This window comes from Aphelocoma coerulescens, chromosome 1 (genome assembly GCF_041296385.1).
Source record: "Aphelocoma coerulescens isolate FSJ_1873_10779 chromosome 1, UR_Acoe_1.0, whole genome shotgun sequence".
NCBI classification, from domain to species: Eukaryota; Metazoa; Chordata; class Aves; order Passeriformes; family Corvidae; genus Aphelocoma; species Aphelocoma coerulescens.
The window spans coordinates 71,505,097-71,532,755 of NC_091013.1; the positions used below are offsets into that span (position 1 = coordinate 71,505,097).

The 27,659-nt window shown below is 38.0% G+C and overlaps 1 long non-coding RNA gene across 6 annotated transcripts in view; it reads left to right on the forward strand.

Moving 5' to 3' along the window:
* Positions 1 to 27,659, forward strand: part of LOC138109317 (uncharacterized) — a 43,721-nt gene that overhangs the window by 3,575 nt on the left and 12,487 nt on the right. For 2 of the 6 annotated variants that reach the window (XR_011150406.1, XR_011150398.1), the window contains exons 2-7: positions 7,639 to 7,813; positions 9,626 to 9,727; positions 10,053 to 10,126; positions 13,162 to 13,282; positions 13,589 to 13,674; positions 15,755 to 15,898. This is a non-coding gene — a long non-coding RNA (uncharacterized lncRNA). Of the gene's footprint in view, positions 1 to 7,638; positions 7,814 to 9,625; positions 9,728 to 10,052; positions 10,127 to 11,208; positions 11,275 to 13,161; positions 13,283 to 13,588; positions 13,675 to 15,754; positions 15,899 to 27,659 lie in introns of all 6 variants that reach the window. The other 4 variants (XR_011150401.1, XR_011150405.1, XR_011150410.1 and 1 more) reach the window with 4 other exon arrangements.

Consider the following 27,659-nt stretch of genomic DNA (forward strand, 5'->3'; position numbering starts at 1 on the left):
CTCCACTTCCTACAGCCTGTAGGCTTCGCACCCCGTTCTAGTAGGGAACAGTAGCCAAGACTTAACTTTATATCCCTTGTGTTTTCAGAAGTGAATTATTTTCAGGAATATTTCTAGTGGGAAAAGATAAATGATGAAATGTTGCTTCTGAAACCCATGGAAAGATGGGTGGTGTCTGATATGGTCGTGGTGGTTGTGTTGTGCATTTGTGTCCTTAGGATTCTTCCAGTAGTTAGGTTATGTTTATGTGGTGGTGTGGTGTTGCATTGCTACTCTAGTGAAAGTCAGCAAAAATAGAAAACACAGCTTAATGTTGATGGAAGGATTTGGATGGGACTCAGCATGAGGTAATATAACAACAGCCAAACAAAATTCATGTCTCTGTAGTGGCAGAGGACTTGAAAAACTGATGTGAAAGTTTGGAGTTGCATTGGTTCAAAGACTTACAAAGTAAGAAGGATTACAGCAAGCCTAGTGTTTTGAAATTAAGTGAACAAATAGTATTTTCCCAAATGTGTTATGTTGATTTCTGGTTTCATACGTTAATTGGTGTTGCCCTTTTAAGGTAGTTTATATTTGACTGTCCTTTTTGTTTGGCTCTTATATTGGTTTTCTCTTCCTCTCTGCGAAAGTCTGGGATTTCTAAGGTGGTTTTAGGTTTAACTGATTGACTTATGGCAGAATTCAAAGATGTGTTATCAGAAAGATTTCATTCATTTTGATTTTCAGCAATAGCCGCTGAAGATAGTGTTTTACAGGACTTAGGAAAAATGGGATGGTGTAGGAAAAATGGGATGGTGTAAAAGGTGCTATCACTCTTTTGTGTGTATTTATAAAAGGGAAATTAATACCAAACTGTATTTACGCAGGTAAAAAATAATTGATATAATGACACTTAGAAAAAGAATCTCAATTGTTTTGCTTTGTTTTCAAAGTAACTTTGAAGTCTGTTTTGTTTTCTTGAAAAAAGAAGTGGTAATCAAACATATTAGTTAAAGTTGAACCCTTGTGAATCTTGGGAAAAAATTCCAAATATCTTGCTTGCAACCTGGTTCCTATGTTAGCAGAGCAAAGAGTATTAAGTAAAACACTCAGTGTCCAAGAAGTTGGCCAGTTCTTTTTAATTTTAAGCACACTCCATAATGTGCTTCAAGATATTTTTTCACATATTCCAGTACTTTCAAAAGGAAGGAGTCTTTTCAAGTAGACTCATTCTACTAAGTTTGTAAGATGTCAATCCATACTGAGACAGGAAAAAAGAGCAATGATCCATTTTGTGAAGTTTAAAAGTGACAGATTATCCATTCTTACTTACCTATTTAAACTTACGCTGATGTAGCATTACCTGTCCATTAGAGACTTTTCCCTCTGGTACTTGAAGCACTTGAGCTACATTTTATCACCATTATCTTGTGGTTCTTCTCTTACTTAGTCTTGGAGTTTTTTGCTTTCTGCAATCCCATTTGGTGAAACATCCTATGTAAGGAGGCTGGTATTGTTACAGCTGCTTTACGCTATGCATGAACAGGGGCTCCAGCTTCTGCCATCTCTTTCTGGTAAGTGCTGTGTAAATGCAAAGAAAGACTGATGCTTATTCTGAAGATTTTAAAGTGCCTGTCCTGTCTCCTCTTTCTGGAATTGCCAGCATATTACGTATTTCCCTGATTCTCACAGAGTTGCATGAGTCTAAATAGTTTGCTAAAGTTGGTAGGACTAATTCTGTGTGAACTTAAAGCCTTTGCAAAATCTTTCCTCTTTCTGAATTAGCCTTTGGTGGTTTTGGGGTATTTTTTTTAGTGTCTGAAAAATGTATTTGTATATGAAGTCATTCCTTAGGTAGTGCTAATGAAAGAAAATAACGTATCTTCATTAAGGTGTAGGACACAGATATTTTTATATGACAGTTTTTATTTGCTGGTGGTGCTGAAACACCACATAATGATTGAGTTTTGTTATGCTGGTTCCTGTAAGAATGTATGTGGTTCTTCACCCTCAAAAAGGAGACATTTTGTGCCTGAAGACCACTACCTTTTTCTAAATAATTTTTTTAAATCCCCAAACTGTTTTTAGAGCATTTTTCTGTAATTCTTGGATCCTGTCTTGGCAGGGGGTGTGGGGAGTGGATCAGTGGGATCGTGGTGGTGACAAAAAACAATTACCTTTTTCCCCTCAAGCCTAAAATACCAATAGTTCAACTTCTAGCTGAAACAAAATATTGCTGAGTTCTGGTTTGCTAACGTAAACTTAGTCCCCCTCTCATTCTCAAGTGGTGCAACCCATTGGCCTGTTAAGTGCATCTAATTGTATGTCCTCTTCCCTGTCAATCCCTCAACCTTCCTCTATACTTTAAAAGTAGTGATAATATGTTCCAAAGCTATGGTAGTGTTCAGTACTTGTTCTATGTAAAGCATCATTTCTACCTTTGCCTTTAGAACAGAAGGGAATGGCTGTAATTGTCCTTTTCAGCCTGATAGTGCTTTTTCCTTAGATCTGAAATGTTATTAACTAGCCACACTGGTAATTTTTATATAACCTGTGGTGTGCTAATGCAGAAGTTTTGAGGTGTGCTGATGTCATTCTCTGTACACAATACGGTATAATTGACATGACTCTTTTTTTTGTTTTTGGTTTGTTTGTTTGTTTGTTTGGTTTGGTTTTTTGGCTGCTTGTTTTCCAGTTACAGTTTCCAGTAAAGTAGTTTTGCACCTTGGCCAAAACTCAAAACCAATTATCTGCTTTTTACATGGCAGCAACACCTAGCAAGGTGTGGGCATACCTGTGTTGGCAACGTACCACAGAGCATCTCCTTGCAATTTGTTCGCTCTTCCCTCAGATGGTGCCAGGACAGGGACTTGTTGCTTGGTAGTCAGGTGTTGAACTTCCTTTCTCAACTAGAATGCCAAGCACTCCACTCCTATAAAAGGTTGCAAACATGGAAATGCAGTTAGTTTTGTCACAAACAACTATTCTTAAGCAATTTTTTTTTTTTCCAAAACACAAGAGCAACAGTTTATTGTTAAAAAGGAACTTAAATTATTTAGTAGAATCAATTACTCACCTTTATTAATCCGAAAAAATATTGAAGTTTCTAACACAAGTATAAAATAAAAATATCTAAGGTAGAAATTTGCTGGTGAAGATGCTCTGTCAGTTTGAGAATCTGACTGACCTCTCATTTTTGGCTTTAGAATTGCTGGCTTGATTGCTGTCTCTTTCTGCTTCCTACTTGCATCTTTCAGCCATATCCCTCTTTCATGATTGTGTGGTTGATGCATGTGCACCATCCTGTGACCTAACTTCTGCCACTTAAACACTGATGGCAAATTTAACTATTTTTGTGGATGTTTAAGGGAAAATTGTTGGAGTATCCTGTAGTTTAAGTGAAGGAGGTCAAATAGGGACAGGCCCTCTATGCCACCTAGCAAACAGCAGTGGCTATTAATGAATGCTTGAGGAAGGCATGTAAATAGTGTCTGGAACTGTAGAATTTTAAAGGTTTTCAGTGTATTTAAAAATACCCCAGAACCCAGTATTTAAAATAAATGCCTTTTGGATAGTCCTAAGACCAAGGTTAACAAGGCTGCTAAAGTAAATTTCTTTTTTTCTACATATCCTGCTGCTATTTATTTCTTGTTGCTGTTGTTACCACTTGAACAGTGTCTATATTGTTTACAGTAGTGTCCACAGTATTAATATTTGAATCTACTTAAAATAGCAGGTATTAAATGTTCAAATAAAATAATTATTTAGAAGATGAGCTTTTCTTTATTTAGTTTGTGTGGCAGAGTTCATGTATTGCCATGCAGCATAGATAAACTGTTACTGTATTTCATGCTTCAGAACAGAGGACATTACTGAACTAATATAAGGCAAATTTATTTTGTAATCCAGCTTGTGTCATTGGGTAATCATGGTTTTATAAAACATTTCAATTTTTTTTTATTATTATTGTGGATTGTTTTAGTGAGGGTTTTTAAATAATTTTTTTTTTGTAATTAGCAATGCTGTACCATATCTCATGCATGAAATAAAGGTGTAAACTTAAATCCAAAACGAACATCCTTATCAGAGCAAACTGGAGGAACAAAACAAAATGGCAGTAGTAAAGCAGAGGTTTCCAAACTTGTTGCTGCCAGTGGTGTTAATTTCTCTTTATAAGTATTTTTTACAGGTATTATAGTTATCTCTCAGAGCAGGACCTCCATGCTACATTCATCAGCCTGTGAAACACCTGAAACCAGGACCCAGCCCTGAGCTTCTGCCTCGCTGAGGGGTTCATCACCCCCTACTTCACTCTGTCCCTTTGTCATCTATCAAAATTTGCCCCTTTACAGCAGGTCCCCTTGGAAAACTGCTCTCATAACAGTACCTGATTAGAAGACATTTAAAGTGAAATGCAAACGTGGTACTGGTTACCAGTACAGCTGGGAAGTACTCTAATGTTCCATGCTTAGGAATAATGTGTGGCAAGTAACTTGTCCCACAAACCCTTCTGCAGATAAGTAATCCTATCAAAGGCAGTTGAGTGCATTTGATTAAGGATTACATGCGATTAGTGGTCTGCAAGGTTAAGAGTACAACTTGTACCATTAATGAGTATTCACATATTAATGCTGCTTTGAGCAGAGATTGAACTAGATGATCTCAGAGGTCTGTTCCAACTAGAATGATTTTTTGATTATCATACTTGTATTATGCAAATAGACACTTCATTTATAAAAAATCCATTAGTTGGATAAGCTAAACTCTAGTAAGTTACTGCCATTATTTTGCCTAATTGGATCACGTTGTAGCATGGAGTTGCAAATTTGACCCAAGTTTAAGATTTAAAATAGTAAGAGAAATACACCCATGCCTTTTTTTTTGTGTGTTGCTTCAAATTCCTTGTATACAGTTTTATGTCAGATTGAATTCCTTGCATAGGAATTCCTTCCTAGCATACAGTTGCCTTATTCTAGAACTAGTCCAGAATGGAGTGCCTGAAAATTTGATGCTTTATGTGCAATTGAGGTGTGTGAATGGATTTAAGCTTACTCTGCCTAATTCAGGAACCTCTACTACTGAGACTACGGTAGCAAAGGCATCAGTGCAGGTTAGCAGCCTAAGAAAGGCTTGAGGTCCTAAAAATTTTGCAAAGCAAGGACTCAGAATGTGAGAGGGCATTCTTGTATTTAAAAAAAATCCCAGACCCACTGCCACCCCAACAAAGCCCCCACTGTTAGAATATACTATGTGGATTCTGAATATATGTAGATGTTGAAAGACAGCTGGTTGAGTTTAGTAAACATTAGTGTGGTCCTCCTCATGCAGGGGAATTATATGAATTTTCTTTCTGTGTTTGGATAAAATTTGTACCCATTGATACTTCTATAACTGTTCTTATTTTGTATTGCTAGTTACTTACTTATAAGTGAGAAGCTGGTGATAAGAGAGGAAATCTCCAAATGACTGCCTGTAAAAGACCAATCATTTTAACATGCATGCAATTAGAAATGTTTTTATGTAACATTTTAACCCTCCCAATATTTGAATTAATCTCAGTAACAGGCTATAGCTGTTGTCATGTCTTATTGGTAGGAGTGCATTTCAGGGAAACACTTTGTTTTGTATGTTGTATGCTTTTATTTAAAAATATAAGGAGGATGGTAACATCACAAGTAATGTGTTAAGGCTCTGGCAGGTCTCTTGGGCTTTTAGGGAGTATGGAAAGCAATTAGAAGGAGTAAGAGGTGCTAGGAAGGAGTGGAGTTATTTCTTTATGCTACTCTTCACCTCAAGGATGTTGTGGGCATTTTATTCTTTTCAAATAATGTTGATTGGATGTTATGTGATTATGGGATTAGAGAAGCAAAAGACTGAATGCTAGAATAAAGTGCTAAAGACTCCTAAGTCACAAGGACTCAATGCTATTCATTCATTTAGTGGTTCTAAAGGATGAAGTGGCTGATCTGCTAAGAAGAATGCATCTCGTTAGGATGAGATGCTGTGCCAGAAGACCGGAAGCTGTCAAGTGTTGTACATGCCGTACTTTTAAACTGAACACAAGGAGCAGAGCTGGAATTTGCAGACCAAGGACTCATATTTTAATGCCACTTAAGTAGATTTGAATTCTGCATGGATAGTCAAGTAGTTCTGTGAGCTTTCTATGCAGTTGAATCTTAGAGGTAATGAAAAATACCAGCTGCAGCTGGGGTACTTGTAATGTGTCTCTTGCTTATGTGTTTGTTCTCTAATAACACAGGCATAGGCTGCAGTCTGTACTTCAGTTTGGTTGGCTTGTGGGTTGGTCTTCTATATCTACCTGCTCAGTACTTGGATTTCTGAAATCTCTGAATTCTTATTAAACTGTAAATGACTTTTCAGTTCTCCTTTTTGATAAAGTTTGAAAGCAGGTAGTGGATTTGAAAGTTAGAAAAGGCCAGACCTAGCCTAAGCAGACATGTTAAACTGCATTAATCTCTTCTGTGTTTAGCAGTCTAAACAATGACTAAGTTGTTTCTGTTGTTAGTAGACAGGAGAGGGATGGACCCACATATTGATACACTCACACACCCTGTGTAGTTCATCCCACCTGAAACTTGCAGTATATGGCCTTTAGCAGGAAATTGTGCCCCGGGCAATTTTGGTGAGGCTCTTCAAGTTGTCATTTTTGATGCCATTGTGGTGATTATGACCAGTGATGCAGTGGTGGAACTGAGAGTTAAAGCAGTCCAGTAGTATGCTTTACTGCTTTCAGTGGCAAAGCTGTGATTTACCTTGTAATTTACACTCAGGTGACAGCAGCAGTTTCTTAAGTGCTGACATTTGTAGCTGCAATTAGCTGTGTGGTCTTGTTCCCTCACTTTCCCTCCTGTTGTACTAGCACAGTGATTTGTGCCATCATGCAGTGACTGGAATCATAAAATTGATCCTGACTTCAAGAGGAGTCTGTAGCAAGCAGCAATTTCTAACCCAAGCTAGTTCCTCAGTCTGGTCTAGTGGGTGGCTCCACCAGGAGATGGGATCATGACCCAAGGACAAGAACAAGCAGCAGGAGGGTCCTCTCTCTTTGAACTGGCGTTTTACCAGAATAGATGCTCATCAGATTATGCCTCTAGAATCTGTGACTCATCTTGCCCTCAAATAAGCATCCCAAGTAAAATACTGCATACATTCTGTAATATCAGAGAAAGTTGTGAGAAACTTGAGGGCAGTCTTCTAAAGCTGTCTGTATTAGCATGATGGTGGTAGATGGCATTTGGTGTTTGTAGCTACAAAATAATTCATGCTGGAAGGAGTAACTTGAACTACTTGAAGATAATTCTGTATTACAAGCTAATGTTCTGCAAAAATACCTGTATCGTTAAAGATACCCAGATGAAAATTTCTTTGCAGAGAAGAAATATATACTATATAAGAAACAGCCCTAAAATGTACTGAAATGGTGCTCTGCAGTAGCACTAAATGGAAGTTCTTATCTTCTGCTCAGATGAACTGTCCATCTGGTTTAATGAATTCATTTATACTTTATCAGTCACTGCATATATATATCCTTTATGCGTTTTAAATGTTATTGATAAGTAACAAGTTCTTGAAAGCTAAGTAAAATATTTTCAGTAACTTTACACAAAATAAAGTCGCTGTATTTCTTGCTTCCAGTTCAATTTCTTCAGATGACCTGTAAATTTTCAATAATGGCAATACGTTCATTCTGCCATTTGGAGGAGCCTGTGCCACAGAATAATGATCTGAAGAAAGCTCACTTATTTGCAAGGAAGAGTCTTCATTTGGGAACTAGCACCGATGCAACTCAGAGGTGTTTTTTCAAGTCCAGGTAAGTTTTCTTAAATTATACTTACTTGGGTTTGTTACGATGGCATTTCTTTTAAATTAGCATATATGTTGTGTCCTGTCAGAGCCTGTGTGTTGGTCATTTGACATATGAAGTATGTTGAAATTAAAAGGCATGTGTAGGAGCACACATACTTATGAGATGAGTGGAGGGAAATTGTCTGGAAAATAATTCTAGCACCATTTATTGTCTCTGGAGTAGCTGTTGATGTAGGTTGTGATCTTAGTGACACAATTCCCTTTTGCTGTGTGCTTTTTCAGAATTTTTGTATGTGTTTATTATATAAATTCAATATTTTGCTGAGCCAGAGTTGTTGTTTTGGATCAAAATGTTAGTTATTAAATCTCAAGTCATTCAGAGGAAGTAAAAGGGAAGCCACAGTCAGGCTTTCACAACTTGGAAAATCTTATAGTTAAAAAAAATCGGCTTTGGAATTTTCTGCCTATCTTATTTTATTTTATTTTTTCTTAAATGTGTCCTTAAGTCTTGGCATTGTAACTCTGGATCAGGATTTAATTTCAGATGAATGGTTTCTGTAAGTAGTGTTAATTTTTATCAAGACATCCAATTATTTTTGTAACTTATTAATGACTTTGAAGCACAAGTTGGTTTCTAGTCATATTCTGTATGGAAACTGTATGTAATGTACATTCAATAAGACTGACTAGCAGTAGATTAATAAAAAATGATTGTGAACATTTAAACAGGTACTTGAATTTCTTGTGTTCTCATTGCAAACTGGGGGGATTCTCCAGCTGGCAGTGGGTTTGGTGTTTCAACCAGCAGCCAAATAAATGGTAATTTGGAAAAAAACCCCAGACAGACAAATGCTTCTTATCAGGCAGAGTACAGTTTGTCAGCCTTGTCAGTGGTACACCAATCAAGACTCTTTTAATGGTACCTGTCTACTTTGTTAGACAAATTACGAGCTAAATTACTGGATTGCTTGCATCTTTATAGATGCATATATGGTCTGAGAAGGATTAACAATATAATTTGTCTTGCTAAAAATCCTGCAGAATTGAATGTACTTGATTTCTCAAATATATTACTATGGTATCTTTTGGGTCTGGAAACAGAGGCTCCTCTTCTGCGTGTTTTCATGCACGTTTGACTTCTTATCAGTGCCTTCCTCGTAGAGTACTGATGCTGAGAACTTTGGTGACATAGAAAGAGCATCATTTTTTTAAGTGTAAGCCTTTAGTTTAGTCCCCTCATACTTGTAGGAAACGTGAAGATATTTTTTTAAATAAATGGTTTCTAAATGTAATGGATAATTAGAAATCAGAAACTAGTTAAGAAAAGCTTCTGAACTGTTAGCGTACTCCAAACAGGACCAGCAGTAGTGAAAAGGAGGCTGTTGCATCAGTGAACTTCTAAAAATGGAAATGCATGTCAATAAAATCATCACAAAACAGAATTCATTCTGGAGATAATACTTATATTTTCTGGTCCTATTTTGCAGTATGAATGCTATGAATAGTGTTCACCAGATACAATTTTAAAATGTTTTTTTAAAAATGCTACAGAGTTATAAGAACTGAGGGCTTTGGTGTATCCAAATTTATTTTTAATGTAGTTGAAGAACAATATTTATTCTTAAGCTTATTAGATTTTCCTCTTGGTGAAAATCCATTCTGGCTGCACATGAAGTCAAACTTTAATGGAACATAGTTCCATTGAACCCAAAGTAGGACAAGAGTAAAACTGAAACCAAGTTCAGTATTATTAATAATAATGCTTATGGTGGCTATAATACGGATATTGAGAGCAGCAAGTGGTTTTTTTTTCCAGACTCTTTCAGCAGATCTGTTATTTTCCTGGCACAACTGCTGGTACAAGGATAAAACTGGGTTTTTGTCAAAGAACAGAGTCCTGTATCTGAAGAGTAAGAAGGTAAGGTATTTGAGATTATATAATTCCAGCAAGCACTTAACAGTCATTTCAGTTACTTGTTACTTTGCACACAAATATACAAAAATACTTGATTCATCATGCATCAATAAGTCTCAAACATTTTATATCAGTTCCTTTTTGCTGGTTGGGGTTTTTTTTCCCTTTTTTATCTCATGGGTGGAATTTCTGAAAGCATTCAGCTCTGCTTTCTAAATGTGTTTTCTGTGAAATCAATGTGCTGACCTGAGTGGGAATAAAGGTCGGTTTATCTTTGGTGAGACAAAGTTAAGTTGTCAATAACTGATGTTGAAATCCCATCCTTGAGATGCTAGGTCCTTGACATTCAGTGGGATGAGAGTCTTAGAACTGACTACTGGGGACTCCCAAGCTACAGATCAGGTAAATAACTTCTTTGGAGGAGGAAATTAAGGGTTTCTTCTTTTTAAAATTATGATAATTAAGTAGCAAAGTGTGCAACTTAAACTATAAATATTTTCCACTTAACATTTAATTTAAAATAGACATGCCTATATTTGTGAGAGGATTTTTTAGTTGCAGTTTGAGCCTTATATAATTATCTAACATTTCAGCAGTACTGTTTCTAAAGAGGACTTCTATACTGACACAGACCATGAATGTGTATTTCTAATCCCATTTTCCAACCTGTACCTGTGTGTAGCTGGTCCAGCTATTGCAGTTTCCATTTTGCAAAGGCAGAGATGTCTTTTGGTATTGAATGTATAATTTAATACATAGAAGTAACAGCTTCCGTATTAGAGTAAGTGATAGGTGCTCTGTTCAGATCATGGAATTAACTTGGTTTGTTTCCTGCTTCAGCTGGTCCCCACTTTCTCTGAGGATAGGGTACCTCAGTTTATGTTGTGACAGCTCAGTATAGTTTGTAACAGAGAGCCTTAAAGTCACCCAGAGCTGGTGCTGCTATACTTTGTTTCTGGTCTTGGAAAGTAGAGTGGTGTAGCAGGTACTGCTACCTCAGTACTGGAGGCAGGAAGCTTGGAGAGGAACAGTGTGCAGTGGCAGCAGGAACTGTTATGGCCATCTCCAGTAACTTGTCCTAGTTTATCATCCAGCGTCCTCTTCCACTCTGCTTTTTTGGGGGCATGGGGAGGAAAAAGTGGAAAATGGTACTGTAATTGTCAGAAAAAAGCAATAAATTTTCCTTGTTAAAAAACAAAAAGTTTCTCTTCTGTTGTAGTGTTTCAAAGAGAAAACATTACAGATTTGTGTATTCAAGACTTACCCAAGTTCAACTATAGACTTACTTCCTTGCCACCTTCAAAACCAGAAAGATGATATAAAAGGATCAGTATTTTGAGATCAAGATCAAGAATAAAAATTCAGAGTATTTTAAGATAAAAGATTACAGCAAATCAAAGAAGTACATGTATTACCTTTTAAGATTTATAACTTCAATGGACTGTTAACATCAATGAGATACATTTAGGGTTTTCTATGTTCAGTTCTATAGGCAATAGAGAATGTGAGAGAAACAGCTGCATCTGAAATAGATCATCTGATTTAAGAAAGTAAGCACCTATTCCTGCCAAGAAATTGGTAAAAAAACCCTACTAAAATACAAGTGGTTTTGTAGTAGCTTTCTAATTAATTTAAGTAAGTAGGAGTATAACATGCTTGTAATAAGTTGTGTGTTCCTAAGTGGTGAAGAATACAGTGTTTGGGGTTTTTTTCCCCTACAGAAATGAGTAATCCCTGTAATTCTTGCTACAGGATATACTAAACAACTGGGGGAAAATTTCTGCCCCTCTTGAATTTGAAAAGTTGTAGAAAGTCTGAGCAACAGTTACTAAAGGTCCTTTATAATTAAAAAAAAAATTATGTAGTACACAGTACATTCAATCTTAGAGAAGTGGCGTATTTTAAGAGACAGTTCATACCACTGTAGGTAAGTTTGTGCTGTTAGCACTTTAAAACAGAAGTATCTGAGCAATACATAAGCTGTGCACGTACCTCTCTCTGTGGGTAGCCCACTGATATATTAATTTTATGAAATATCTTTGTTCCACTGTTCTTTGGAACAAGATTAGCTTCCTGCCCCCTCAGAAAGATGCATCTTAACTTGTTCTTGGGACTTGTGTTCCAAGAATGTCTAAGAGAGGGCTCATGTGGGAGCTGACGTGTAGCTGACCGTAGGGCTTAACAACAGTGGCAGCACTGGATACCACCCAATGTGCTATGTTGGTTTTGGGTCCCAGCATCATGACATTCTTTTGAAAGCAGGCCCAAGAATTTGTTATCCTGATCATGAGCTTCCAAGCTTAAATGCTGTTCTATTGGATCCCACTCTTTTAATGTTGTCATACTGAGCTGGTTGGTTATATTTTTGAAGGAGGAGACTCTTTTGCTGTATCTGCAATAGAGCTATGGGAGTTCCAGGGTCTTCCAAGAGAGGATATCTCATTCCTGACATTCTCACCAAGCAGAGGTGATGAAGCTCATGTAGTGCCTTGAAAATTAACTTCATTATTGTGCTGTGGAATGGTAATTGTGTATGTTATGGAATACTATCAGAAAGAGCAGTGAAATTGATTTATAAGGAGTAGAAGTATTGCATCCTTTGAGATGCTTTCTGTAAGTTAAAAGTATTTCAGATGAATTAAATTTTTTACAGAATTTCGTAGTATTGAGAAATTATAATTTCTGTATATAATAGACTACATTTTCTGGCAGGTCTTTAAAGTGCTCTGTTAACAATTTGCAATGAGAATTTTTCTAAACAGAGATATCATTGTTAAATGTTTGTTTAACAAGATTTTCTATATAAGTGTGTCCCTTCACATTAATTTATGATAGGATGCTGTACAAGAATTGTAGTGTTGATTTTTGTTTTTAATTTTTTTTCTTCTTACTGAGGTTGATCAACTAGCGAACAAAAACCCCCAGCTTTTAAGTGCTTCACTTTTCAACACAGATCCATCCCTAAGATGAGAACACTTATGCTATAAAAATAATTTTTTTTTTAATAACTTATGTATCTATCAGTACATGTGCTAGGTTATGGTCACTGGACTTCTTATTCCATACAGTTCACCTTTGATAACTAAGTTGCAATTGTAGATATTTCACTTTCTCCAAAGATTCCTGAGAGTAGAGGTCTCATGTTAGGGGGAGACAGAGATTGGGAGACAAAAACAATGCATGTATGTATTTCTCTTGAGTCTGTTTTGGAAGCTGTTGTAAAGAAATCACAAGTAAAAAGGAAAATGCGTTCTTGTTTTATCAGGTGATTCTGGTGTGTCAACTCAGTTGTCTGGGAGTTACCATTCATAGGGTCCCAGAGATAACACAGTGGTTAAAACCTTTTTTTTTCATTTGTTTTCTCCTTTAAAGAACACTTGGATAAATAACTAAAGTTTTTTCCTTTAGAAGCAAAAAAGTTGTTTGTTTTTTAACAGCACATCTGGAATTGGGAGATGCTGTTTCAAACAACCAAGTAAAGTACAGGTGTTGGCGATTGAATGACGGAATGAATGAATTCCCAGGCCGGCAGGGGATCTGAACCATTTATTCAAAGCAGTGAGTTGGTTTTATACACTTTTCTAAGGCACAGTATTTCTTTATATGGTGTGACCTATCCCACGTTGCCACATCAGCAGCACCCTCAGTGTCCTTCTGTGGGGTGGTCACTCGCTGTTCACCTGTCAGTCAGGTCCCGGCAGGCTCCTCTCCGTAGGGCTCTGCCGTGTGACACCTCCTCTCCCCAGGCTCTGGTGGAGACAAGCCTCTGTGTGCTGCCGTGTGCTCCTTTGTGCTGCCATGTGCCTCTGCAGGCAGGTTTTACAGCTCACAACTTACTTCTCTCTTATAATTCCCCATATACAGGTAGTATGGAAGTACTATTGTGCAGCTGAACTAAAGGGATTTTGCTGGATAACTGCTTGCCTGTTATTGTCATTGACAAGTCACAGGTAATTTCCAAAGCTGCAGTCTGGCAGAGGAGGAATAATTGCTTTTATGTGTATTTTTCAAGCCAAGACACACACACTTTCCTTTTACCAGTGTTTTTACAAAGATTCAAAATTACCACAACATTGTTGCTAAAAAAAATATAGTTCATTTTAAAAGAAAAGGTGGTGTGAAAAGAGTAGTGACACCTGAGTGGCACAGAGAAAACTTTTGTCAGATGAACTCCTGACAGAATCTGGCAGAAATTCAAAGTCTGGTTTGTCTCTAGTAATTCCATTAGCATTTCAAAAGTTGGTGATGTTCTGGGAATGACACAGGAGGGATTATTTTTTGAGTTAAGAATTAGTACTCAAAAGCATTGCCTGCGCTAGGAATATTGTTCCTATCTTGCAATAGGTAAATGGACTATATCAGAGACACTCAATTTTCTATCAGACATTTCTCTGCTTTATCTGTACTGGCATAATTGAAGTATCAGCCACCTTTCCCCAGTGTGAATAGAGCTGTATCAGTATAAAACTGTATCTCTTGGTAGCTTATTTCAACATAGAAGGCAACAATCTAGGAGGGCTGGCCCAATTCCAGAAATTGTTTTTATTTATATTGCAGTTGCTATGGCTGTATAAACTATTTCTATTGGAGATCTTGCACCAGATGAAAGTGACTTCAATCTAGTTTATTTGCCCTTATCCATACAGCTCCATAAAAAATTGCACCACTTCCATTTCATAGGTTTGATTTGCCTTGGTAGGCAAACTCACTCTTTACACTGACTTGTCTTCATTTATGCCAAAGTATATAAACAATGAGTGTTTTGACAATGAAAATGCATCTTTCTTTCTGATATAAGCCTAATCTATTCAGCTAACACTAGAACAACTACAGTTTACTGTGAAGGTTAGAGTATTTCCATCTGGCTGTGTGCACCAGAGCCTATAGAGCAGCTGTCCCCATCCCAAATCCTAACAACTCTGTTCTTCAGCATAGAGTACAATGTTTTACATATTCTTATCAACTTTCAACTGCTGTTTTATAGATCAGTGTCTTGTCTCACTTTTCTGCTGTCCAGTATGCATTACCTAAGAAAGAATTAGGAAGGCTGAAGTCAGAATGTCAGAACTTGGATCACTTGCAAATATGGCTGATCTGCATGTGCTTGTTCTATACAGATATTGTTGAGCAGATTCAGATCATTTCTGTTTTAAAGCTACAAGTGAGGGAGAGATCTTCGATCCATCTTTAAAGGTGGGGAGGGGATTGTAAAGGGGAAAAGAACTGAAAATAAGTCTCAGTATACTGCTCCAAGCCTGAGAGCAGTAAAGAAAGGACCTTGCCAGAGACTAACTTGCAGGAACAGAAAGAGCCAAAAGCCCAGGGACCTTTGACCATTCAGAGAACATTCACTAGCTTTAGTTATCTGTTCTCTGTCCTGTGCTTACTGACTGTTTCTTCCAACTCTTGCTGTCCATTCTACCTCTTCACTTCTGCTTTGTTCCTGCATAGGACATATGCTTCCTCCCACCCAGTGTGCCCTCCTTACCCTGTACCTCCTTCTATGTTGTTTGCAAGCAAAAGCCACCTGCAGAGTAGAACTACTGTTACATTTACTGCAATCCTGCTGTTTGTGCTGTGTGGGGGCTTTTCCCCTGTGCTGTCTTACCTGTTTAGACTAGGTTTTTTGTGTGGTCGGGGATCTTTCACTGTTCTGTGTATTTGCTCTATCCAGCATAAATGGAACTTCAATTTTCATAAGTCCTTAGAAGACCCTAAGTATGGTTTAGAATAGTGTTCCTTTATCCTGTCCTTTTATAAAAGTCATTCATAGGCAAATGACCACCCTTAATGAGATGAGATATGAGATTCCATTGGATAAAAAGGAATTTTGCTCTTGTGGTTTTTCTATAGGTGAACCAGTGATTTAAAAGTATAACTGTTACAGCTGTGGTTATATCAGTGTCCAGCATAATAGGATGAACACTTCAGAATAAATTTTCTATTGACTGTGTTTGCATTGCACTTGCAATGGTTCACAAATTGCTGGTTTGTTTTCCATGTCTTACAGCTATATAATTTGCTTTCTAGAAACCATTTTGGTAGGTGTGGGTTGCTTGTCAGAAATCCGTTCCGGAGCTTGAGTGCAAAGGAAGCAGGGTACTAATGATGAGTAAGAATGGATGTCTTGAGGATAACAATGGATATGGCATCTTCAAAAGCAGTGGCATTCTGGTAAGAGTTTGCATGTAATTTATTAAACACTATGTGATAGTTCTTAGTAAAAATGTGTTTGTGTCTCTCTCTGAAGATTTGTCTGATGAAATTTTCTTCTAAAATGTGAAAAGTAGGAGGATTGCTCTATATCATGCATTATTTTAAATTCTGAAGCAGTGTACAACAATTTAGCAGTGACTTCTTGCATATAAAAACAGTGAAAGCATCTTTTTAGAAAAGTAAGTTATTTTAGAGAGGGAGTTAGTGGCCATTTATGGCTCACTGTGAGCCTGTTTCTCTGAATATTTAGAACTGAATATTTTTGAGCTTTTTTTTCACTCAGAGTATAACTAATCTCTCTTGGCATATTTCACCACTACACATGGGAATGTTCTAAAAAGCATTGCATCCAGCTTTGCAGGAGATATAAAGCACATAATTATTAACAAACTAATCATTGCTGGTAACTTTTAATCCTTGTATTGGTTAAAAAAATATGGCAGCATGCTAAGTTCCTGTACTGGTACTACTTTGTTGGAAGTTTCACACCATTTAAATAATATACACAATGAGAAAGTGCAAGTAAAAACACCAGTTAAAGTTCTACTGTAACTGTAGTATAGTAGAAGAAGCTCCTTTAAATTTACTATTTGAAGTAACTTAGGCCAACAATTCCCTAAGCAAAAATCCTTGTTTTCACCAAAGCCAAGTATATTCTTATATGTGTATATACTGACTTCTTGAAATCAACAAAGAATTTGTGCCTCTTTTTCTTCCTACTCTGAATTCCACTGGTGGTTGATATTGAAGTGGAACTGTTCTGGTAGCAGCTGGCAGTTCTTAAAGCTTCTTGGTAAGGGTATTTTGAGGTGCAGGATGTGTATATGCTCTGTAGTGAAGAGCAGCACAGACTGCACATTCTTCTGATGAACCAGTTTCATAGCTGAGATAGCTGTTCCAGAGCATGCTACTTCCAGTGAAATTAGGGTTTTGACACACCTCAGGAACTCTTAATTTTGTCATGCCGTGCAGAAAGCAGCGGTGGCTCAGGAGCTGATTCACAAGCAGATTAGGCGTTAATCGGATAGACTGTGTTGGTCAGAGGGGTGGTGGTTAATGTCTGAGAGTGGTAACAGCGTGCCTGTCAGAGGCCTTAGCCCTGGTGAGAGGCAAGGATAAGGAGCTCAGACACATCCTTGTGCTAACACAGATACTTCCCATGGACACACAGTGAGAGCAGGAAAATGGGGGTGTATTTTTGTGGGTGTGAGTTCTGTAGCCAAGCTGACAGAACCCAGGTGCACTGGACTTCATTGCACAGTATAGACGTGCACCATAACAGGTACCTAGGGCAGCAGTAATTGAAACAGAGCATCCTCACTAAGATACTGGGGGAGGAAGGACAGAGAATGCCTGGTGGGTGAGCTCCTGAGAGGTCTGTGGCCCCACTCCAAAGGTCTGATATAAGTTAGACCTAAAAAGATTAATGTAAGCAGTCTCCTTATTTGAAATTAGGTTGGCAAAGAAGGTGACTAAGAGTCACTATTATTTAATATCCCTTCTGTAACACTCAGTTTTTCATTTTTACTTTTGAGGTGGGAGGGAGATAAAATCTGGCCCTCAAAGTACTATGTACTCATTCCAGTGCCAAAATAAAAATCACAAATCAGCAACTTAAATTTAGGGGCATACTAGGTTCCCTTAACTGCACTGGAAAAATGTGCACATTAGATATACAAATGTAAGCTTAGATATCTGGTTCAATGTACTTATAAATGATTTTTTTAACTGCTGTGATTCTGTAGACTAATGTTGTAAGAAGCTAATGGAAAGGAAGCTAGGCTGCTTAAAACTTTTTTTTTTTTTTTTGCCAGGCTAATCTTTCACTCAGGTTCATTGCATGTCAAGTATTTGGTTAATTATTTTATCTTTTTATATTTTAAACCAACTTTTTGGGGGGGAGTAGGGGGAGAGGGGGCTAAGGGAATGGTGATAAGTTCTTAGTTTTAAGTTCCCTCAAATTCAGAAGTAGGATATCAGTAAAGAAAAACCTAGTTTGCAATTTTCGTGTCGCAAAGGTATCTTATCTGTAGTTGCAGTAGTTACGAAAGTCAAGTCTGGAGTGTCCTTTTCTGTTGATCTTTTCTAAGATGACCATACTGACTGGTATGGTTTCAAATAAAAACAGTTAAGTGATTGACTTGTAAAAGAGTTGACTGTCATTTACTGCTTAATTCCTCTTTTGCTGAATCATTTCTGTGATATTAACTTTATTTGTGACACTTTAGTAGGGGCAGGCCTGAGGGGGAAAATGTTATAGTTCTTTCACAATTCATTGGTTTGTGGATATTTCTGTTATGTTGTTTCCACACTGAATGACTCATATGTTAAATGAACATGCCAGCCTCAAGGCATGCCCTCGCTATTGCAGCCCACAGTGCAACTTGATACCATTGCACATAAAAATGTGGAAGATGCTCATATCCGTTTGAATCCTTGGGAAGTTCTGTGCACTTCGGACGTGTGTTAGCAATTACTCAATGTACATTGTTTCAAAAAGCTGTGTTTTACTATGTCTGATTGCTCTGTTTGACACTGTTGATTTGCTGAGTTTGTAAGCTACATCTGTCTTGTGAGCCCAAGTTGGAACTGAGAAATAATGATTTTTAGTTGCCTTTTTTTTTTAAACCAACATGGTACAGTCTCATTGTATTAATTTCTGGACTATTTGATGAGATACTATAGAAGCATCTGATTTGCATTGCCACCTGTGTATTTTTTAATGTATTCAGACAGATTCAGCAATTGTTTTATTTGGGAAGTTGATAGCACAGTTCTAATGCTCTCCACATTGTGAAAACACTAATTAGTGTTAGACTGAACCAGTTGGCCCCTGGTTACCTTAGCTCTCCTTGAAGTTTGGCTTTCTTACTCATTCAATTTTTTGTTGTTTAATAAGAACATGAAAGACAAAACAGGTTTGCCTATTGATAAAGTCACACAAACTATCACTGACATTTCAGAAGCTTCACATCAGAGTGTTGCTAGGAGCAGGTTCTTTAGTATCTGTAATAGGGAGAGATATGTGCACTCACAGCAATGAGAGGAAAGGCTTTGAAAAGTATATGAAGTAAAACGTTTCTGATATTGTTTTGAATCTTTAGGACATTTGGCCTTTTTTCATGGGCCATATAGTGGTGTTAACTCTAAGCCTGCATTGATTTGTGTATTGGAAGTATGTGTATGGCTCCAGAATTTTTGTTCTCTAGATGACAGGGCTGTGGTTTTGATAGGAATAAGACAGATTGCTGGGACAGGATAGATAAAACATATCACAAGTCAGGTATTTTGGCTTTTAAATAATGGTCCTGTTCTGTCATGCATAGTGTGTAGTGGAGGAGTTTATGCCAAAGTGAACAGACTCATTTACAGTAAGACCACTCTTTAATATAAATTTTTCACTTAACACTACTCGTGGCTGTACATTGGGTGCAACTTTTTCTGTTTATGTCCCTGCTCATTTTCGGGAGGAGATTGTCACTGCTCACCTAACTATTTTCACTGATGAGGAGCTTGTCTGTCTCATCCTTTGGCAGCAAGACTGGGCACATTAATGAAAACTATGTGCAACTGTTAACAGAATTGATCACAATTTCCACAGGAAATGCTGGGAGGCAATAAAAGCTACTGTTTCAATCCTGTTTGCAGTTCTAGCACCCCCAGACCAAGTCATCTGAGGTCACTTAAGGGTGTCTCACTAAAATGGTATAAAACGTATAAAGTTATAACAGTTCTACTGTTTAATCTTCAAGTGGTGTTGATGTATAGGCAAGGAGAAGGAGGCAGCAAAGTGAAAATACATCAGAAATTACTGATCTGGCCAGGCTGTTGTGTTTGAGAGAATGGTGTGTAGGTGCAGTGGGTGGTGATCTTGTACAGCTGCATTTGCTTTTAATAGCCCATAGCAACAGCAGCAGGCCAGGAAGCGGGCGTGCTGGTGTATTCCACACCTACAGGTGTAAAAGCTGCCTCACCGGACTTCTTCTTGCAGTCTCCTCTGTTCCTAGTCTTTGGCTTGTCAAGAGCCTTCCTCTGTTTGCCAGGAGAGATCCTGGAATCGTGCTCGTATCTGCTGCAGCATGTACAGTTTTAGTCCTGCTCTCTCACTTTCCCACCTGTTTCAGAGTGTTTTTTCTGTTCCTGTACTGCGTGATGAAGATGAGCAGCTCTCAGGTAAAGCTCAGGGGCTGAGTTTTGGCAAACAAATCAGGGTTCCTTGCAAGCATAGAAGGTGCATCAATGTCAGCGGCTGCTGGTACCGTCCTCTTCCCGTGGAATCCTTTAGTGCTATTCTCTCGGAGGGGTGGTTTCATCCGTGGCTGTGCTCAGCTCTGCCAGTTACCGACACACGGACCGTGTTGCACATGAGCACGTCCAAGTGGCCTTAGGGGATTCTCTGTGAGATCTGTCCTGGAACCATCTCGGACAGAAATTTCTCCATTGGGATGACCCGGGCATCGCCTCGGTGCCTCCAGCCCGCCGGGGCGGGAGGTGAGAGGCTCCTGCCTGGGCTCGGCGACATTAGGAGCCGGCGTGCCGTGCTTCCCCCTCTCCCTTCTCCTCCCTGGGTCCCTCCCGGCGGCCCCGGGGAGCGGCAGCCGCCCGCAGCCGGCCGGGGCCGGGGCCGCGGCTGGAGGGACCTTTGCCCGCCGGCCCAGCCCCTGCCCGGGGCGGGCGGTGCGCCCGCTCCACGCTGGCTTCATGTCAGGTTTCTTTTGTTCATTTATAGCAGGAACTTAGATCTTCCTTCAGTGGTTATGCAGGGCTTCGTGGCACATGTTCGCGTTCAGAAACGTACTTTGGCGAATGTTAAAATACATCGAATTTAATGCCTACATGATATTCACGCTACCAGACTTTTACAGCAACTACTATGTATCCAGCTGAACTTTTTGTGGTATAATATTTGAAACAAGACATTAAGAGTAAGAGTTCTGACCATTAAATTAGAATTAGAATTAGAATTAGAATGGAGCAAAGTTGATGTGTTATCTGACACTTGGCTTCTGTAGTGCCTGTCACAAAGTAATGGCTCTCTTAAACTGTACATTAATCATCAACAACAAGTTCCGAAATGTCTGTCTCAGTCCAGAAACACTTATTACCAAATAAATAGCTTTGGTACTGTTGAAATGAGCAAAGAAGTGTCCTTAACAAGAAATTCCTTTAAATCTAAATGAAGTAAGTTTACACCTTCTCTCCCATGAGTTTAGTTTATTGCCCTTGCCCACCTTCTACTTAAAAGGAAAAAAGCATCGGGCAATTTCACAGGTAAACATCCAGTGAGGTATATTTCAAGTTATGTACATTCAGAACATACTATCAAGTATATGATGGCTTTAGAAAAGCAAAATGTCCCTTTTATTTTAGAAAGTGACAGTATTTGTCAATTGGTTGTCTTATTAAAATGATCACAGATAGAAACTGTACAACTGAAAGGTAAATCTGCCAAGTGACAGTTTTTCACTCAAATACACAGCCTGTGAAAACAGCAAAACAGAGTGAGTTACCCAAGGAGAGTAATTTTTATGTTCCTGTAGTATCCTGGTGATGAATGGTCTGCTGCTTTCAGAACGTAGATGATATTGCCTTTTGGGTTCAGAAATTTTATAGAGCCTTTCTGCAACCTGTTACTTTGCTTTTATTCCAGACAGCTTTCCTGTCATTTCAGGCACTAAGATCTTCTCAGACCCACAGCTGCCCATGGACTGAAGTTCCCCTCTCTACCAGAACCAGTACCCAAGCCTACACTCACGTATCACCACATGAAGTTCAAGTAGCTCTTTAAATCTCTCAGTTCCTTGTGTCCTCGTACAAGCTGTATTCTTTCTATCCAAGACAGAGTTCCCAGGCAATCTTTCTAGTTCTTTGCGCTCTCTATATTACTGACATTTTGAGTCTTCACTTTTACTGTCTGTTGTACTGTGATGCTTCAGCCTTTAACTTCTGCCCTGTTTGCCTGACCCAGCCCCTAAGCCCAACCTTGTATTGATAGTACTGATAGCCTCTCCTGCTCCCCCACCTCCAGACAATATAATATTCTCTTTACCTTCCCAGATATGATGGGAAAAAAAAAATCAAATGAAATATATGAAGCCGCATCCTTATGCTCTCTTTCATTTTTACCATGCCTATCCTAACAAAATTAAGACTTTGCTCTTTGAGAAAAAATGAATATATTATATATATTATATTATATTATGTTATGTTATGTTGGTTATAGTGTTATATATGTTTTTGTAATTGCTAATACAACAGGGCAATGTGGGTCTTAGCATGTGCAGTGACAATGTGCATTTCAAACTAAACCAAGATGATCTAATCAAGATAACCAGCAGTATAGTCGTGGCATACTAAGGATTCAGTGCTTAAGCTAATTCTAGCTTGCTTGTCTAGCTTGTCTGTGGGTGAACAGTAAGTAGTGAGTTTTTGGGTGCTTGTTAGCAAGATCTATGATGAGAATCCTTGTTAAAATAGTTGTTTAAAAAGTGATAAAGGGAAAACTGTTCAATATCAGGTCCTTGAAAAATAGACAAGCTTCTAAGAAACTGGCTGTGATTGGAAATGAGGGAAAAAATGTTTTAGGTAGAACCTGCAGTGATGGAGTAAACAAGTTTATGATCATGCTGGTTTTAATTTTGCATGTATTTGCCTTAACTGCTTACATAAAAACTTAGTGTGTCCAAACCTTAGTTGTTTCAAAACTTTCTAAAGACAACTACTATTGTTAATGAGCTGTTAGTAGTATTTAATGCAAACTGTAGGAAGAGTTACTGTTAGATTGTGAATAAAATTTCAATAATGAAATCAAGTCGCTATTCCTTTTTTTTAATTTATATTTTTACATAGGGATTATCATATTTGCTTTAGCCATAATAGTTTCCCATTTCATTAGTAAATACCTCCTAATGCTTCAGTTGATGTTAACTCCAAATAAGTTGCTTTCTGATTTCTTTATGTAGTAACTGGTTTAATCTATACTATCATTGATAGGGACATTGTATTTAGATTTAGTATTTAGGTTAATAACTGAATTTCCATGATAATTAATATGAATGGATTACTTATGATGTGAAAAAACATTCCTTCTGCTCAGTTTTGAATTTTCCACACTTTCAGTGCTTCTTTGTATTTTTTCTTGTGTTGTAAGATAGCAAGCATACAAATGTCTGATCTGACCTCTCTATAGCAATTGCTTTACATATCCATGCATAATATTCTTGATTTGAAACTTCATAATTTCTCTTCATATGATATTTTCTATGTTTATTATTGTTCACATTTGAACCCTATCCATATCTTTAGTATCTTTTTGGAGAAGGAGTGACCTGTATCTCATCTGGGATTTTTTTTTTTTCTGGTAAGGTCAGAGCACTGATTTTTATAATCCTATTACACTGGTTTTCTTCTAATTGTCTTGCGTTGTCTAAGCTGTCTGTTTTATTATTTTTATTTTGATTGTAGTGGTGTGTTGAGCAGAGATTTTTCACTAAACTGCTGAAGTGGGCCCTGGTTCCTTCCTGAGGCCAAAGCAACTGGTGTGTTTTCCCATTATGGGATAACTGATCTAATGATTGACTTCCATTAAACAGATGCAATCCTACCACCCCCTTGCACCTGACACTGGCATGTAGTGATAGGACAAGGGTTAATGGCTTCAAAGTGAAAGGAGATGGAGTTAGATTAGATGTTAGGAAGTAAATCTTTACTGTGAGGGTGGTGAGGCACTGGACCAGGTTTCCCAGAGGAGTTGTGGATGCCCCATTCCTGGAGGTGTTCAAGGCCAGGTTGGATGGGGCTTTTAGCACTTGGTCCAGTGAAAGGTGCTCCTGCCCATGGCAGGGGGTGGTTGGAACTAGATGATCTTTGAGATCTTTTCTAGACCAAACCATTCTATGATTCTATGACTTGTCTGTCAGTGATTTAGGGTTGATTTTTCTCTTGGTTTTCTCCCTGAGCTTAGCAGTGATGGCTGTTGCCGTTGTTGCAAGGAGAATAGAGAGGAGCATATGATGAGGGAGGAAGTAAAAGCATGGAAGGTGTCCTTTACGTAGCAATCAGCATTGGGATGCTAGTTTATCTAGCATAAAACTATGCAGAATTGTAACACAAGTATTAAGATTGGTATAAATGCAGGATGGGTGAAAATGTTTGTGTAAGCAGAAGGTGAAAGAGTGAAATAAAGGGTTAAAGAAATTACCTCTACTGATAGTGAAGGACACCATTTCCAGGATGCCATTCCCAGCAGTACCTGTGTGCCACAGGACAGATGACTTTCCAGCTGTAGACCTTGCATCCTAACAGCAGGAGGATGGCAACAAGGTTGTAGTACGTCACTTACACGAGTCTTCTTTCCCCCTAGCCAAACAGGAGGAGAGACTGCCGACACATATTCCAGACCTATATACCAAACAAGAAAAAACAGACAGTAGGCAGCAACATGACCTAAGGTTTATGTAAGGTGATGTAAGCCAGACCTGGGGGCAAAGAAATACCTTGTCCCAACTGAAGATTCCTGAAGGACAGCCTAAAGAATCTGCTCAAAAAGCTAAGTTTTTATTGATAATTAAAACAACTTCTGAAATGGGGTGAGGACTTTATAGCTGACGGTCCTTGTCTTTTGGTTTTCATGTGAGTTATCTTGGCCAGACCTTTAAACAGATAAGTGTCAGTGCTTGTGAGTAAGTGAATGTAAGACTGTGAGGGAATTAAATCTGTGGGAAAATAAATGTCAGTGACTAACATCAATTTATCTGGAGATTTTGTAGGTAACGCTCTTTGCCTAGTACATTGAGTTTTATTGGACTAAGTTCCGTACAGTTGTGTCTTTAATTTGAAACCTCATAAAACACAGACTGGTTTTTTATGGGTTTATTTTAGTATGTGTCTGTTATTTATCTATCATCATTTAAACTTGATTTAGTGTTTCTGGGGTCCACTTACTAATTTTGGCTAGATTAATAATTTTCCTTGATTCTGAGTAACTGAAATAACTGCAGATTTTATGCCATGTTACTTGCCCCAGTTTCTGAATTATTAACAACTGTACCATAATACAGGACCAAATACATTCTTTTCATCATTTAGCAGTTAACTCTTTGCTATTAATGAAATTTATTATTATGAAATCACATCATTTAATTCAGTATTTTTCCCTGGTTAGATTTTGATCAGATTTTGATCTATGACTGACTGTGTCCTCATTTTTGTTTGTTTGCTTCAGGAGGCCTTTTCTCTTACTTTGGGCTTTGCAAGAACTTATTTTCTGTTATGTGGAGTAAGAACTAGATCATCTCCAGTAACAGTTGTTCTATTCTGGCTTTTTTTTACATGGTGCCTGGTATGAATTTTGATTATTGTTTATGCAGCTCATTCCAATATCTAATCACCCTTTATATGAAGAAATTCTTCCTGGTATCCTAATTCTTCCTAATGTTCCTATTCTCCCTTTTCTTCTTCTTTTGCTGTGTTGATTTGTCTTGAGGATTTGCCCATGATTCAAACTGGGGAGAAAAAAAGCTGGTGCCAGCCATGAACACATTCCAGGTCTTTGTTATAGGATTGAGGAATTTAGTAAATAGAGTTGAAGTTGGGGCACAGAGCCATGCATCATCTACCAGGCATATGTGTGTAATGCTATGATAATTGCATGATCAGGATCTGTTTAATAAAATACTGTATAGCACTGTAAGACTGTTTGTTTTTGTGTAATTGTAAAATAACTAGTTCCTGTGGTGCTTTGCATCATGGAGACGCGCTGGAAAGAATATCTGCAATTTTAAATCTTAGCAGTGTAAATATGATACAGCTGAAAGTAGAAAATATACACAGATGAGAAGGGAAACACTAGTAGTCGGGGGAACATTCATACTTTAGGGATCCAACTCATGTAACTAAATCAAAAGACTGATTTCCTTAGGCCATTTGTGCAGCTTATACAGAGACTCCTTCAGAGGACATTTTGCGGTGTTTCAGGAGTTCCTTCAACCAAATCGCTCCCAAGGAGCCTCTCTATTTACTGTAGGGTAGGATCTGTCTCCTACCTCCCACTCTTGCTTACTTTAGACATTTGAAAATAGGTAATGTGTATATAGCTACTTATCACACATTTTGCTCATAGGGGCTGTAGGGGCATGTTAGTAAGCTGAATTTCAGAGAAAGCTTTGAACAACAGTAATGCAGTATATTTTCAAATATTTAAGGGAGTTTCCATAATGTGTAAGGTGTAAGACAGGAAAATGCACAAGAGGTTTGTTTGAAAATACACCATGTGGGTGTGAGAGGAGCTGGAAACAGGACTCCTGACACTGAATGGCAGGTGGGAGATAGGAAGGAAAGAGATACAAGAAGCATCCCTGAATTTTATTTTTTTATCAGTAGAAAGTGGAGAGTTTTAAAAGTGTTTTAGCCAAACAGAACATATTAATCAAGTTAGACAGTATGATCTAATGGTCTTTTCAGCTTTATGTTTTATGAAGATTGGCCCAGCTTCAAACATGAGCAAACCACAGCTGTCATCCTGACAATGATTAAGGAGCAGTAGGTGTGGTGGTGATAAGGAAGGATGGGCCTTGAAGGTGAAGACAAGTGGTAGATGCTGCAGAAGTAGTCAGGGAGAGCTGTGGAGACAGTGATGTGTTCTCCAAGTGATTAACTAGGAAAAGGGTCTTGGCAGCAGTTTTCTGAGTGAATGTGTATGATATTAGGCTGTGTTTCTCAAAAGCAGAGAGAAAAAAATGTTGCTGAATCAAGAAGCAGAGAGCAAAATCTTGCTGGATCAAAACATGATGATGATGATTAACCTGATTGAATACTTTAGCTGATTGGGAGGATTAAGAAAAATACCATCTTGGAAATGTTGCAATGAAAGTATCTGCAAATTATGAATATGAATCTTGGGATTTGGAGTATCTTTGGGATCTAAGGTGATGCTAGAGTTATATGTCTGAACAATAGGCAGGATGATGGTGTAGCTGTGCAGCTTTGTATGTGTGTCACCAACAGTTAAGTCATTCATAGGAAAACTGTAAAGATCTGTCCTCAAATATAATTGTATTATTTATTATTTGACGTTCTTCACTCCTACAACTGCTTCCCACATAATATTGCTTAGAATATTTCCCCACCTGCCACAAAGGACTGGACATTAATTGTTGAGTTTGATTTGTAATGGCACAGTGGGGTGCCTAGCGTGAAAAGATGTATTTAGCTTTTGTGGGAAGGCACTGATCTTTTAATTTGGTTTTTAGTAATACTGAACACAGATACAGTAATTTCCTTACAATTAAATTATGAAGTCAAGCCTTCTAATAACAATACTCCATAGTATTTCAGTAATAATTAATTGATTCTGTTCCTTATTCTGATTCTGCCTGATGATAGAAGAGTTCCCCCAAGAGAAGGAGGCTTTCAGTTCACTTGAGAATTTTATAGCCGGGTCCCATACCAGCCACAGTCATCTTTTCCTTCCCCCTTCAGCCTGTACCAGAACTCACAGGTTGAGAAAGGACAGAGGAAATACATCTGCTCTTGGCTAACTTTCCAGTGGTGTGTAGTTGTATGGGCATGGTAGCAAACAGGTGTGAATTAGAATTGTTTCTAGGCTTTTGTCGCTTAAACCAGAGATGAGGCAGCTTTGGTATCAAGGAGGCATAACCTGAAGAAAAAAATCCAGACAGCTGTTTAGTTTTTTTTCTTATTGCTTTTTAATAGATTTCCA